This window comes from Balaenoptera ricei, chromosome 15 (assembly GCF_028023285.1).
Source record: "Balaenoptera ricei isolate mBalRic1 chromosome 15, mBalRic1.hap2, whole genome shotgun sequence".
Lineage (NCBI taxonomy): Eukaryota > Metazoa > Chordata > Mammalia > Artiodactyla > Balaenopteridae > Balaenoptera > Balaenoptera ricei.
In genome coordinates, this window is record NC_082653.1 from 37186379 (window position 1) to 37201943 (window position 15565).

Below are 15565 nucleotides of genomic sequence, written 5' to 3' on the forward strand. Positions count from 1 at the left end.
GTGCGCTGCCCACTTTTCAAAGATTATGTCCTTAATTAAGGCAAACTGGACAAATGGGCCAGTGGTGATTTTTTCATTTCCAAAGACCGCATGTAAAGGGCTAGGTGGAAGCTGCGATTAATGTACCACTTTAAATCAGGACAAGAGATGTACTGCCCTTTCTCTGGAAAGAATGCAATGTGATCTTTTGCAAACACAGGTGTGACTATTAACTTAAAGGTCCTCATTTTCTCATATCCTCTATATGTTGTTTCATATAAAGCAACAATAGCACATAGGTTTTATAAAAATCGAAATAAGGAACTGGTTGCACTGATGTTTTGCTTTGGCCTTTCTTGTGATGAATGTTAATTCTCATAACAAGATGTTGCCCCAGAACTGAAAACTAGAGCCTGTTAAGTACAAAGACATGTTCCGGGATCCACATTCTTGAGAAAGAACTGGGTCTAGGCATCCCCTTGTGACAGAAATAGCTCCATCTTATCTGCCTCCTTCCCTACCAACTTTTTAGCCTGGCCGGAATGGGCAATTTTCTCTAGTTTCTCTGTACTTCCAGTGGACACTGTGGAAGGCTGCTGGGCTAACTTTCCTGTGGGTGCCCCACCCTACAGTGGCCTGCCTGGCATGTGAGCCCCAGCAGTAAGATGCACTGGGCTCAACTGCCATGGAGAGAACCATGGGGCTTGGAATAAAAGGAGCAGAGCTAGAGGGAGGGGACTTGTGGGAGGTCCAGAAGGACCCTCCCAGGGCCTCACTATGTCCTCCACAGCAGAAAGCTGGCTCTGGGGACACCTGCCCCAGTGTCACTGGTCTCTTAGCCAGAGAAGCAGCCACAGTGAGCCAAGCAAGGACCACGATGGCCGCAAGGATAGACACTCATCCCTTTCCTTCCTCTTTCCTGCCCAACATGCTGGAGGAACTAGGCCTTGAAGGTCAGGTGGCAAGGGCAAGGGGCAGAAGAGAAAGTGTTTAAGGGCTAGATCCTGTGCCACCAGCCTTCCACTTCAAGGAGTAAAGGATCCAGCTAGAGCCTGCAATGGGGACTAGATTGGATTTAAGTCGAGTCTGAGGTTGAAGATTTAAAAGTCTAAGTTTTAGAACTGAAAATGATAAAATCTGCCCATGTAGAACCACTGCTGTGTCCTTTTAATGGGCTCCCTTTTTGTACTCTTGTCCCCATGGGCATTCTCAATGCAAGCTCTCTATACTGTCAACCAGATCACGTCCCCACTCTGCTCTACACCTTCCAATGGCCTTCCATCACACTTAGACTAAAGCCCAAAGTCCTTTCTATGGCCTTCCACGGTCTGGCTCCCTGCTGCCTCTGTGACCCCAATTCCACCCACTCTGTGCCTCGCTCTGCCAGTCTGGCCTTTTTTCTGTTTCTTGAGCATGCCGAATACATTCGTGTCTCAGGGCTTTTGCTGTTCCCTCTGCTGGAAACACTGTTCCCCAGATATGCACATCTCTCTCTTTATTCCCATCTCTGCTCAAATGCTGTGTCTTCAGAGAGGCCGTCCCTAATCCCTGTCTAAAACAGCAGTCCCCCGTCCCACCTCAAAAATCCTTTTACTTTTCCTTTCTGTCATAGTTCTCAGCACTACTTGATGGCATACACTTTTAATATGCTATTTATTGTTTGTCTCCGCTTATAATATCTAGCTTGATAGGGGCAATGATTTTGTCTCTTTTGTTTATCTTAGTATCCTGGGCAAAAAAAAAGAGCCTGGCACATAAAAGGTTTCAAAAATGTTTGTTGAGTGAATGACTGTCTGAAATGTTATTAAAGGGAAGAAAAGACAACTTCAAAAGAATCGAATTGAACTTTGTACTTCAAAATAACATTTAACTATTTAAACCCTCTAAATTGAGATTCCTTAATAAACTCAATATTAAAGACCTAGCAAAACAGAAAATGACTGCTGTGATTTGGTTTACCAATATGTAAAACTAAAGATAGGCTTAATCTATAACACTCTGAGTGAAGCCTAGGGCAGGGGGGTTACTTTTATGGAAGTTGGTGTATGTAGTAGATTGGGGGAAAAAAAAACCAAACACCAAAAAATAAAACCTCTCTATTTTGTTCTCCTCCCATCAGAAATTGAAGTTCACTATTTTTCCATACTTTGAGTCTGGACATGACCATGTGGCTTTCTTTGGTCAATAGGACATTAGCAAACGGAGGTATGAAATGCTGTTTTAAACTAGGGCTTGCCTTCCTTTGCTCTTGGGAGCCAGGAGCTCACCATATAAAAAAGCCATATGGAGAAAACACCCTGTCATCCTAGCCATCGGGATGAGGATCCAAACTCCACGTGTCCATCTGCATGAGTGGAGCCAGCAGAAAACAGCAGACAACTGCTCTGCTGATTGCATGAATAGTTGTTGCTTTAGGCCACTAAGTTTGGTGTAGTTTTTACACAGCAAGGGCTAACTGATATACTATATTTGGAAGTACTATGTACTAAATTAAGTTCCACTGTTAAAACAGTCAAGAGGCATAGACGACGGCTTCTAGCTCATCTGTCTACGGGTGGTATGCAGAGAATACAGGAACTTACACAGGAAGTCCTCCAGAACTGGGTTTGAAACTAGCTACATTACTTATTGGCTGTGTGAGCAGTTGGCTGGGGCAAACTGCTTAGCCCTTCTAAACCTTAGTTAAATATAAAATAGAGAACAGGCCTAAAATACTGACCCAACCTCAAAGTCTGATCTGAGGACCATGCTGATGCATGGCACTCGAGCTTGTCAGAAATGCAGAATCTCAGGTCCCACCCCAGACCTGCTGAATCAAAATCTGCACTTTAACAAGATCTCCAGGTGAGTTGTGTGCACATTACAGTTTGAGGAGAGCGGTCATAGTACCCTGTCATCACTGAAGATCACCACATCTTGAAGACTCCAACAGTGAAGAGCCCCACAGCTTTTCCCTGGGATCTTGCAGGGAAACTCAGTCTAGGCTATTTTTCCTGGCTTCTTCAAAAGGCTCGGTGGCTTCCAGCTTTTCTTAGGGGTCAGTGAAGATTGTAGTTTAGCGATTTAGCTGAGGAGTTGTCAGCGGGCTCTCAGCCCCCTCCCACTGAAGGATGACCAGTTGGTAAACTTTTGATCACCCTCCTCTTTGCTCTGCCTGAAAAAGGCCAGGATGTGTCAGGAGAATGAGCCTTTTGCATCTACATCTGCCTCTAGTCCTCGGGGCCTGGCTATTGTTTGCGCCCACTTCCCCCCTCCACTCCCCACCGCTCAGTAGCGGCCAGGCTCGCTCTTTCCTCCTGGCCAGCCGGACCAGCTCCTGTGGTTGAGCATGCCCAGTTCAGCTGCTAGCGTGGCCCCAGTCCCCAATGCGCAGGTGCCACGTCTCCGGGTTTTGGTGGCCGCCGGCCCGGAGGAGGAGGCGGAGTGGCTTCGGGGAGGAGGGACCCCTCCCTGGAGGGAGTCCTGGAGCCTCACGTTATGAGGGTCCACACAAAGGGTGATGCTAAAGGGAACACCATTAGGGTCTAAATGCGTGGGTGACTCGGAGTCATCTGGGGGCGAGTTAGGGCCGAAAACTGGCTGGAGCTGCGCCCCAGCATCCCAGGGACCAAAGTCTGGGGGGTTTGCGTCTCTTAGGTTGCACATGGGGGAAGACTTTTTGGAACCACTTAATCTTTCTGTGGCTCAGTTTAAGCCTCCGGGGCTGGAGGGGGGAGATAGTAGTACCTGCTTTGGAAGACTGTTTTAAGGATTAAAGGAATAAAAAGCGTTTATGACAGTGCCTGAAGCACTGTAAGCGCTTTATGTGTTTATTAAACAAAATATAAACTAATAAACACCCCACCCCCACCAGAGGCTTTGGGTTGTCAGCTTTCGCCAGTCCTGACCCCTCTCCACTCTTTATCCCCCACCCTCGCCCCAGGGCCCACAGCCGGCTGAGCGTCTCGCATCGGAGGGGGGGTGTCCCCCACCCCTTACAGGTGCTGCTCGCGAGGCGCCACGCTGTGCGTCCTCCGACCCCAGGCGCGGGCCACGCGCGGGGGCGCCGGGACCCCAGGGGGCGGCCGGAGAGACCCCCGAGGAGCGCGCTGCGGGGCGGCTTCCCCGGGCGCCCCACCTACCATTTCCCGGCGCAGCCCTCCACACAGCCCGGCCGCCACCCCTGGCGCCCCCTCCCCGCCACGCTGGCTCGCGGCCGGCCCGGCCCCTGCCCACCCCCAGCCCGGCCGGGCGCGCCGCACTGGGCATGCTCCGTAGCCCGGGCAGGTTGGGGCTGCGAGGCGACAGCTCGGGCTCCAGAGCCGGGAGGCGAGAACGAGGAGGGAGACTCGGGGGCTGGGAAGGAGGGAGCGGCCGGCCGCGAGGCCCGGAGCCGGGACACGCCGAGCCCGGCGGGCGGGCGGGCGCAGCGGGCCGGCGGTGCCCCGCTGCTTGTCCAAGGCGCGCCCGCGGAGACCCCCGCCGGGGGCTGAGGTGAGAACCTAGCGCCCTGGAGGCAAGGGGCGGGGGCGGGGCGGGGGCGGGGCGGGGGGCGGGTCCACGCGCCAGGAGGGGGCTCGGCGGCCGGCGCTTTCTTGGGGGGAGGGGGTTGGTGGCGCCGGGAGCAGTTAGTGAGCCGCACCGCAAACAAGAGCTCACACACACACACGCGCGCGCACAGTCGCGCGCGCACCCACTGGGTCTCCAGGCGGCGGCCGTGGCCGCATCCGCGGCAGCAGCTCCAGGCAAAGTGACAGGTAGGAGAAGGCTTTCCGGGTCCCGCCCGAGGATGCTCCGGCCCGCCCGGGCCCGCTGGGCTTGTTTGCTCCCGGCGGGTGCGTCCCGGACGCGCGCCCGCGCGCGCGCGCACCCAGATGCCCAGCCCCGGAGCCGGTGCAGGTGCCGGTGCCAGGCGCCCGGCGCGCGTGGGAGGCGGGGGTCCCCGCCGCCACCCCCTTCCCCTGTAGTCATCGCCCGCTGGGTTTCCTTAGACTCAGTCCAGACGTTCGCCGCTTCTGGCTAGAAATAGCTCGGCTCGACGTGAATATGATTATTTTGGTTGGAAGTAGTTGGCACCGTGCAACGCATGTAAATGTGTATGCGTGTGACTCTTCTTACCTCTTTTGGGGAAATAATAGAAATGATTGACCATTTCCACTTAAGACAACACTGACAGACCGGCACTCTTTGGGGGCAGTGTTCCAGCCTCCTAAGAGCATACAAATGATGGAGACTAAAGGTTGTCTTATTTTCAGAATTTTGAAGTTGCCTTTTCCTTAACTAATTAGACCCTGTCTACATAGTACAATACTTCTGACTGTAGACTTTGTAGGCAGTACTGTTACAGAAGTATGGAAATACGGAGTTCTTCAATTTCCCAGTGTGTCTCAGTGCAACTTTATCTAGAATCATAAAAGTAGCATTTTTTTTCTAGAGAAAAATGCAAATGCACATTATAGTTTCATAAATGTGCATGTGTTTGGGAGATGACCCTCTGACTTTTTTTTTTCTTTATGACTCTTTAGGTGATTCTACCTATTGTTCTAAAGCACATGTTTGAAATTTAATTCTGGCCAAAACGTCCATGGAAGGTCACCATTTTTACCGTAAATGTGATACGTGGTGGCCTGTAAATTAAGTTATGAGTGTGTGGAGATAGCTGTTTAATAATTCTGTTTCGTTGGCAATAACGTCATTCAAACTTTAGCTATATAACATCTAAAATAGAGTTATTTCCCCTTTGAAGAGAAATCAGGTTCATAAAGTAGACTGACCAGTAAAAGCAACTAGTGACTTTATCTGTGCAGTCTATCTACAAGGTTAATAAGGTGTCTGAGGAACTGTATTCTTCAGAAAAAAACACGTGTGTGTGTGTGTGTGTGTGTAAACTTTTAACTTTATCCTTTTTGTTTTTTCAAAACTCTTGGTTTCAAAAATACATGCTTGAACCAAGAACCTAATATTTTGTGTTCTTCAAACTTCAGTGGCCTAAGTTATTAGAATCATGCAGAAGAATAAAAATTTAGCTGGGCAGGGGCATGTGATTTAATCTGCCCTTATCCGTGTTATGTAATCTAGAGTGCTGTGTTTTGATAGGACAGTCTTGCATATTTTTCAGCTGGTGTTTTTATCTATTATGTCATCTTCCTTTTGAAGTTTAATAAATGATGGCCATCTTGAAAGAACACCTGTTTTCATAAAAATTCACTATTTAAGGAGAATAACATTTTTTATTGGCATTTTTATGAACAGGAGACTTTGCTGCCATAACTAGTAACCCTTTGAGTGTAACTTATTATAACACATCTACGGTAGCCCATATTAGATTACTGATTACACTTTCCTCCAACTATAATATTATTCAACCATCCCAACTTAGTTTTGATTTAGCTTTGATATCACTACCTAGCTCTGAATTAATCGCTGGTGAAAATGCTATTCTACACGTAACTGTCAAAACAGAATTTCTAAGACTCCATTTGATCACTGGGTACACATTGATATGTGTTGGGATAATGCTACCTTTATTTTACAAATGTACACCCACACAGAGAGATTTGTTCTAAAATACTCTTTTGCAAGTTTAAAATTGGTGTGCCTGAAAAATGTGATTGATGTTAAACTACTTCTACGCCCTGGAATCTTGAGGAGGTGTGTTTTTGCCTAATGAGATAGTGAAATAGGGAAGTTTAAAAAGTGTTAAGGGTTACCAGAATGGTTTTGCAGAAATGGATTTTTAAATCTGTATCACCTCTTTGAAATATTTCATCCCCAGCAGAGACTTAGCCAGTGCTTTTGGCCCTGCTATTTTGTCTTTCTTAAGAACAAATCCAACATCTTTAGATTAATGCGTACTGCTGATTTTGGCAACGTGGGACAGTTATATTTGGCAATCCAAATGAACATGGTATTTTCCTAGGATACTAGTAAATTCACTTTGGGGTTTGATTTGTTAAGAATTGAAATGATGTCTAAGGCTTGCCTAATATTCAGCCGTAACCCATCTTCCAAGTTAAAATTGAGGTAAAATTGAGCTTTAGTGCTCTTGTGTTGTTTTCCTTGAACCCATCAGATGGCATGCCAATTCGTGAAAAGATGTGATAGATAAGTCTGCTTCTGGATTTTGTGTCTGCATTTCTTTCCCCAAACTTTCAGATGTAGCTGGCAAACTTAAATTATCTAATTCCTTCATTCTATCAATTATTTCTGTGGATTATTTTTTTAAAAATACATTAGTAATTAGCTGCCGAGTTTATTTTTTACTTTAAAAACCTTGTGTTGAGAATAAATTTGATCTTTGTGGATCACAGCCCTTATGTAATATAGTCACAGGAAAGAAAGGTTATGTATTTCTTATGTTCTCCACAAATGTCTTTAATAGTGAGCTCAAGTATTTTGGGGGAGGTAAAAATATTCTTTGAAACTTAAAGTTATTTTGCAGACCGTGACTGAATTTTCGTCGTTTTTGACCACTCGTAAAGTAAGGATGAAACGGCGTGTTTATTAGCACGAAGGACCCAGGTCTTTAATAAGCCATCTATCACAGTGAGTCCTGCAAAACCAAGAACTCATGTGTTTGATATGCAGAATGAGGTCAAGGACTAATGGAGACGCTTTAATGATCACAGTTAGTATATTTCATGTCCAGACTGAAGTTTCTAAAATAGTTGCTGTTCACCATGTAATGTGAACTTGTGGGTCTTATTAGTGCCTGCCAAAAAGACTTACCCACCTATCAGGAAATCAATGCAGCTCTTCATCGCTGAGTTTCTGTGGTTTTACTATCTGTGAGGACACTCAGTAATTCTCAGTACTGTCCATTCTGCACTTTTCTATTTCTCTGTAATATTTAGGAACTATAATAACCCTGTGTAGGTCATTCTTTCATTCCTCAATATTTGCTTTTCTGTTTCATAGTTTTTCTTTTGATCAAGCCTCCTCCTTGGAAGTAGAAATACTTCCTCAAGGTGTAATATTACTTATCTAGTTATGCCTTAGAAAGAGATAAGTTTTTGCGCATTCATAGGCTGGGACTCTTTAGCTCACCAGATTTATAAATGGGTTTACTTCACCCCCGGGGAAGGAGAGCTGGGTGAAAATGCATCACCAAATAGATGAGTGAGAAGTTTGCATTGTCCTTACTGGCATGAAGCCTGCTTTTAAAAATTACCCCAGAGTCACTGGGAGATCCTTATGTTCAAGAGGATGAAAGGCCAGCAGAGGTTTTGTTTCCTCTGTGTGAACTCCGTCTACTTTCCTTTTCTTTGTGGAATCAAAAATAGATGAAAGGGACATAAATCAGAAGACGGTTTTTCTCTGCACACCCCTTTGCCTACTACCTAGAAAACCTTCAGCGAGAAGGTCGCATACCATGTGACTGCAAGATAGTGTTATCTTATCCCCGTGACCAGGAGTCTCCTTTAGGGCCCTTGTCCCCTAATCCTTTGGTGTGCAGAGGGCTGGGAAATTCCACCTCTGGCCACCGAGCCACCCTGGGGGCAGTCAAATCATTGCTTTAAGATACAGTGCCCTTCTTATGGCACTCTTCTCCTGCTGAACAATTAGAGGAGGTGGTTGGCTCCCTGATATGAATGAAGTAGCCATTTCCTCAGAACAGGAGGAAGGCAGTAACTTGAAGGAACTAATTATAAGCAGCTTGTCCAGAGAGAAGAGAGCACAGACCACTAGATTTACGCTTGACATCTTTGCTGTCTTCCCCAGGAAAGGAGCTCTTCACCTCAGGACCACCCTCTAATGGCCTAATGATGGCATTTGGTAGGTCCATCTAGCTGGCAAATACATCTTTATTTTCACTTACTTCCAAATGACAATTAGGGCAGGTATTAGAGTCACTGATGAGTCTCGGCATTTAATGGGTTGAAAAAAGAAGCACGTACATTACTATGTGTGCCTTAAACTTTTTTTTTTTGGTAAGTATATTTCAATATAATTGGTTTCTTCTGGACTTAACTTTATACATTTCAAAATATTTTGCTGAGAAGGGTCTGTAGGATTCATCACATTGAAAGGGGGTCTGCGACCCACTCAAGTTAAAGGACCACTGCTCTCGAGATGCTTCCTCTTGGAGGCAGCTGGTGGCGGCAGGGAGCGGTAAATTGGGGTTTGCTTTCAACAGTGTAAAGTTGCTGTGGCCTTCGGGTATTGGAATCAGGCGGACGCAAGCTTGAATCCTGACTATGTCATGTGTTAGTGTGTGGCTCTTGAGTGTCCGTTGCCCCATCTGTAAATGAGGAGGATAACCCTATAAGGCAAAAGTGCCCTGCAGTGTAGTGTGAATGATGCCAGCTGTTGTGTTACTGCTGCTATTGCTACAAATGCTCTTGGTTACTAGTATGACTATTCACCCCCTTGTTCTCCTCCTCCATAGGGGGCAAAGGCCAGTGGCCTATCCATACAAAGCAGGCTGTGCCAATTCCTATAAAACTTTTAATAAGGGACACTTGCCCTGCCCCTCTACTAGCACAGAAGTTCTAGTTACCTTTTAGGGCCACTGTGAATGCCAGATCTTCCTCTGGACTTGCCTGACTCTGTGACTGCAGTTGGACAGAGGGGCCTCATGTTAACTCAGCCCTAACTGCCTAGAAGTTCTGTGACTGGGGGGTTTCGAAGAACTCAGTGAGCCAGAAGCTATCCCCAGGGCGTCTGTGTCTCCCAGCCAGGCTTTGAAAGAAGACCATATGAAGCCAGTTAGACCTGGAAGGAGAGGGGCATCTGCCAGAATAATTTGGGGATCTGTGATGTTTACGGGGAGGTGTCGTGACTCCTGTTTCCCCACGGGCTTCCGCGGGCACGCTGATGGCAACAACAGTAACAAAACCACAGATGTTGGTTAAGCACTTAAAATGTGCCACCTTATTTAACTCTCCCTATAGCTTTTCTTGGCGGTTCCTAATAGTATCTCCATTTTACATATGGGGAAACTAAGGCTGGGAAAGGTGAAGTTATTCTCTTCAGGGAGTGAAAGTTAGAGATGGGAAGTCAAACCCATGTAGGCTGACACCAGAACTCCAACTTCTAACCACTGTGCTGTGTTACCTGCCACTCAGGTACATGCTGCCAAGAGGTTTGCTACAGTGAAAACTTTTGAGACCATTATTTTAAGTGACGGGGCTGAGGTATGACAGAGAAGCTTCTGGCAACCCGGCCTTGACCACGGAATTGAAATGGGAAGTTGAAGATAAAGCCACGTGCCCTTATCTAATCCTAGATGCTTTTGTTTCTGCAGATACATGGGCCAGAAGTCTGAGAGGGAGGTTACTAAATGCTGCTCCAGGGTAGCCTAACAACTAATTTAGTTTTCTGAAGGGCCAGCTCTTCCTGGGTGAGGGTCCTCATGGCTTCAATCAGGTGTGACCCACTCTGATTCCTCTGAGGGCCAGGTAAGCATCATGGGGCTGCCCAGGTGTCAGCCCCCTTAGGGGATGGGGAGGCCGTGTGCATCGGGAGCTCTGCCCTGACCCTTCCTGGGGGGCAGGTCTATTAGATTTCTGCCAGGTGGGCGTGGGGCTCAGGGTTGCCAACACCTCTCCATTTTCAAGAGAAGCATGAAATACAGATTTCTTTAAAGCGTGAGATATCATTGCAAAAACTTTAGAAATAATTACAGTAGAAACAAACATGTCAGCCCATGGGCTGGCCTAACAAAACACGTTTGTGGAACATATTCGGCTCATGAGCTCCCACTTTGAGCTTTTGTCAACTGTAAGTGCTTGGAAACCTTGTGAACTAGTGTTGTCTTGATTAAGTAAGCATGGTGCCTTCTTTATTCATGCTTTTCTTTTTTACCCCCTGTTAAATTTCTTACAAAGGTGGTTATGGCCATTTGTTTCCAGTGGACATTAGTTTCAGAGTCTGAATTTCTGCCTGTTTTTCCCCTCCCTCATTTTTCTAAGATGTTAGCAAGTCTGCAGAGTTGAAGGAGGAAGGCCAGGGCTTTCTCTCCTATTTTGCAGGCTTCTTTGAAATAAGACCACCTAAGTGTGGAGAAATGCGTGACTCCATTTATGGGGACGTGGAGGGTCTCTTGTGTACATCACTGATCTGAACTCTAACCAGTGACAAAATGTCCTCCCTGCTATTTCGTAGTTGCTGGATTTGTCCTGGACATACAGAATGTAGATCTGTTTCTGCAGGTCAGTGTTTCAACGTGCAATCTACTTAACAGCCCTCATTTTCCTTTTGGCTCTTAAAGGAGGAATCCCAGTGGATCAAACGAAACTGAAGTCTTTTGAGATAGGATGTCTGCTGATGCACTATCATTGGATAAATCGCCAGAGCCCCCTCTAGAATTTCTATTAATTTTTTGTTTTCATTGGTTTTTAAAATGATGGATGTGATACATTAATACGTTCCAATTGCAGTGATAATGCAGAAGCACAGAAACAAAATGTAAAACAACCTTTCCCACCTACGCCCATACCCGGATATAACCATTGGCAACAGTTTAGAGCACCTCTCTCCTCTCCTTTTTCTATGCGTTTACATATATAAGTACATATACATGCCTTTTTCTTACTACATAAACTGGATCGTACTGTGTATGTTTTTCTGCAACTTGCTTACTTGCCACTTAAGTGTATGTTGTGGTGATCTTTCCATGTCCATATACTAGTTATATTTTTCTTTCTAACATTATGTAAACTCTAGTAGTACCATAAATAAACTATGGGTGTACCATGTTTTATTTTAACCATTCTCCTGTTATCACTGTTGCAAACTGAAAGACGGAAGATCTTTGTACCTATGTCTTCATGCACATGTGTGAGAATTTCTTGTAGATAAATTCCTAGAAATAGAACTATTTGGTCAAAAAGGTATGCACATTTTACATTTTGAGGGAGCACTGCCACCCACATTACCTTTAACAAAGGTCCGCATGGAATTTCTGTCTCGTGGAACCTCAAATTATGAATATGGTCTGTAATTGAAGCATGCCCCACATTGTTTCATTGCTTTACTAGTTCAGTCGGATCTCAGTTATATACAGTACACCAGGAAATGACTTTAGAAATAGTCTATGTCCTTAAAATTCCTTTAAAATACAATACTTAATCAAAAAGAATTTACCAATTAATAGGCCAATTAAAAAAGTTGTTAGTAAAGAGATATTGAGTAGAATCCGAGTTGAAAATCTATATTCTGATCAATTTGGTTAGCTGTGAAACTCTAAATTCCTCAGACCAGGGACATGTCATAAACACCCTTGAATATATGGTCAAAAAAGTGAGGTTCTGCACAGACAACAGAGGTTGATATTGCCCTGGGAAAATCAAATTAATTTCATTGCTAAAAATTCTATCCAGGTGTATTTATAGCTTTAGACTTTCAAGTACTTAATTATTTAAGAATCTCTTTTACCTTCTGCTTTCTACTTTGAGAATTAGAAGATTCAGAGATAAATTTATTTTATTGAGTTTTATTATTTAATAGATACCTGAAGTTAATTTCCATGCTATTTAGAAGTGATATATAGACAAAGGGCTGTATAAATTAGAAACTACACTGTATTTTCATTTAGAGACATTAGGAAAAATACAGAAAATCTAGGTCACTGATTCTCAACTTCTTTCAGAAGTTAACTTCAGTAATTATAGTTGTTTTCAATAATATGAAGTGAATTGTTAGTTTATTTTTAGAATTTTATGACATCCCTTGAAAGACTTGGAATCACCCTAAAGTATCATATTATCAGAGTTAGTAAATCTGGATGTGGATAAATAGCAGGAAATGAAATATTGTTTCTGTTTTCAAAGATGGATTCAGTTCTTTCATCTGTTTCTCCAGATACCCATTTTTAAGAAAAATTCTGGCGAGGTTGGCAATGATATTTGGATTCTGATTGTATGCTTTCTGCGTGTTTATTTTTATAACACACAGTGAATTGTAGAAATATGGTAGGATTCAGTCATGTTTCCTTGGCATTAAAACCTTGCATATTCAGGAAAGTCTGTACTAGGTTTTGTTCATGGAAATGTTATAGCGTTTTACAATTTACAGACAATTTCCTTTGATAATATCTGTGAAAACCTCAGTGGAGGGCCCCACCTGGTCACTCTTTAATCTTGTGTCATTCAGGGCCTGCCGGGGAACAGATGGTGGGTGTAGACTGAGTCCTTTGAAGAAGGCTTCATAAGGAGACCCTTTAGGAGGTATGGGCAGGTGTAGGGAACAAAACCACGACCAGGGTGAGGACTGAAGACGGACTTAGCAACGATGGGGAGCTTTCCTACTCTAAGTAAAGGGGCAAGAAAAGCTGTCCTACAAGAGATGTGTCCTGTTGTAGAGGGACACAGTCAACCTGTAATGTCCCTGCGAGAAGACGGCGGGGGCATAAATATGCCTACATCACTCTCCTCTTGTCCCCCAGACTCTGGCTGGTGCCTTCCATTAGCTGATTCAGCTAGAAACTAGAGGGCAGAAGCGAAGAGGCAGGGGTGAACAAGGATGGTGAATGGGTCTGGGCTGGCAAACTGCATGCTCTACCTGCCTGCTGTTCTAGAGCAGAGGTGTGCGTGGGTCAGGCCAGGCTGGGAAGCCTGTGGTCTGGTTTTGTGGCCAAAGAAAAGAAAACTGTAGCCACAAGGACTAAATTTAAATGGAAGTCGGGAAATGTCCCATAACGTCACATGGCTGATATCACTAAGATTTGTGGTGGGCCTTAGAGTAACACTTAAAATTTTTTTTTTTTTTAGTTCACTTGGAATGGATTGTGCTTCTTGGGAAATGAACAGAATGGGAAACTTTATGTATTTACCTGAAGAACCAAAAGTGTAGGCTCTAGAAAGAAGAGACAGAAGGGATTCATAAAGTCCATAAACAACATGGAGTTAGATACCTAGGATATAATTCCTTTGCTTTTAATATTTTATGAAAACATTTTATCTAAAATGTCAGGTACCTGGGGAAAGAGATGAGGAGGAAATTAAGGTTATTAACAGTAATTTTCCTTCAAAGAAGTCAATGTAACTGAATCATTAGCATCAGCGAGGAGAAATGAACAAGCTGTATTTTCCCATTTGTTCAGCATGACAGTAAGACTCTGAGATTTCAGGCTCATCTGTTCCCTTGTTTTCTTGGTGCCGTTGTTTGAAAAGGTGAAGACTCTGGGCTCTGGACTCTGTTTAGTTTGTGTACTTGTCCTGAATGAACAAGCAATGAATTGGTTAGAATCATAAAGTCAGACTGCTGGAAGGAATGACAGAATTCATCTCTTCTTCTCTCCACATTTTATGATACAAAAAACCAAGACACTTTTAACAACTGCTGCTGTGCAAATTCCCCAAGTTGGTGACTGGGGAAGTCGCATCCCTTCACTCTGAAGGAATTGCACTAGATGAATTCATTTTTGCTGTTACCCTTGTAGATTCCTGAAGTTCCTGATTCCTAGGCCTTGCTTGGCCATTCGATACTGTTTTCATATATCAGAGGCAGGCCTTCTTGAGCACCTCTTCCACCACCCAGCCCTTAAAATGGTATTCTCTGGAGGTCTCTGCATTGCTCTCGACTCTTCTTATGGTACAGATTCTTTCAGTACAAGACAACTCACCCACTTCTACCTTTTTTACAACCACTTATTCACTGATGACTCCCATATCCCTGACTTGTCTGAGCTTCAATTATATCCCGTTGTCTGCTGGAGATCTTGACATTGAAGTCTTAACGGCTACTTTCAAATCAGTGTGCCCAAAACAGAAGTCCTCAACTTCACTCCAGATCTATGTCTCATCTTAGGTTCTAAATCTTCGTGAATCCAACAGTCACCAATTGTTTGAGTTTACCATTAATATCTTGCATTTCTGTCCGTTCCTCCACTCTTATTGATGCTGCCTAAGTTTCTGTCCTCAGCTTTCATGCCTTGGTTGTTCCAATAACCTTTCAATCAATTTCCTATTGCCTTCTCTCTCATTCATTCAATCTTTCATGTTTTCTATTAGCTATTAAGTGAGTAGCAGGTACTGTAACAGTGAGCAAGCTGCAGCTCCTGCCCTCAGGGGTTTGCAGTTCCCTGGAGGAGAGAGACAAATAAACAACTACTTTATAAGTTTACATTTTTACCCCTTTACTCCACTCTCTATACTCAGCTAAATTCATTTGCACACAGCAAATCTTATTATAGCATTACCTCTAAAATGCTTTTACAGTGCCCTGTTGCTTTCAGGACTTAACTTTATTCCCCTAATTTGCCAAATACAAACCATCCATGGCTAAACCTCTGCAGTGAAGTTTTAACACCTTTGTTTGGGTCAACAATACTGAACTATATTAAAATCCCAGGAACATAAAGTCTGTGGCCACAGTGCTTGTGCTGACTTTGCACTAAACCCCCTTCTTCAACTGGCGAATCCTACAGGCCCTTACACACCTCGCACAGTTTCCATCTTTCCCACAAAGCCTTCATTGATTTCAGCTCTAGGTTGGTGCCCGCCCTCAGTTCTTCTGTTGAATGGTTTGCAAATTTTAGCCACAGCATGACTTTCTTGGGGAAGGGAAGAATCTGCATATTAGAGACTAATTCAGCGTCTCTTCAATGAATGAATAATGAACTGACATTATTGCCAAGTTAGGAGACCGATCTGATGAATAAGCA

General features: G+C 44.4%; 1 protein-coding gene across 8 annotated transcripts in view; it reads left to right on the forward strand.

Moving 5' to 3' along the window:
• The first annotated feature begins 4373 nt into the window (after positions 1-4373).
• PLCB4 (phospholipase C beta 4) overlaps positions 4374-15565 on the forward strand; it is a 415724-nt gene continuing 404532 nt past the window's right edge. For 7 of the 8 annotated variants that reach the window (XM_059896965.1, XM_059896971.1, XM_059896972.1 and 4 more), the window contains exon 1: positions 4579-4715. The gene's annotated coding sequence lies outside the window, so the exon portion shown is untranslated. Of the gene's footprint in view, positions 4453-4578; positions 4716-15565 lie in introns of those variants that run through there. The other variant, XM_059896967.1, reaches the window with a different exon arrangement.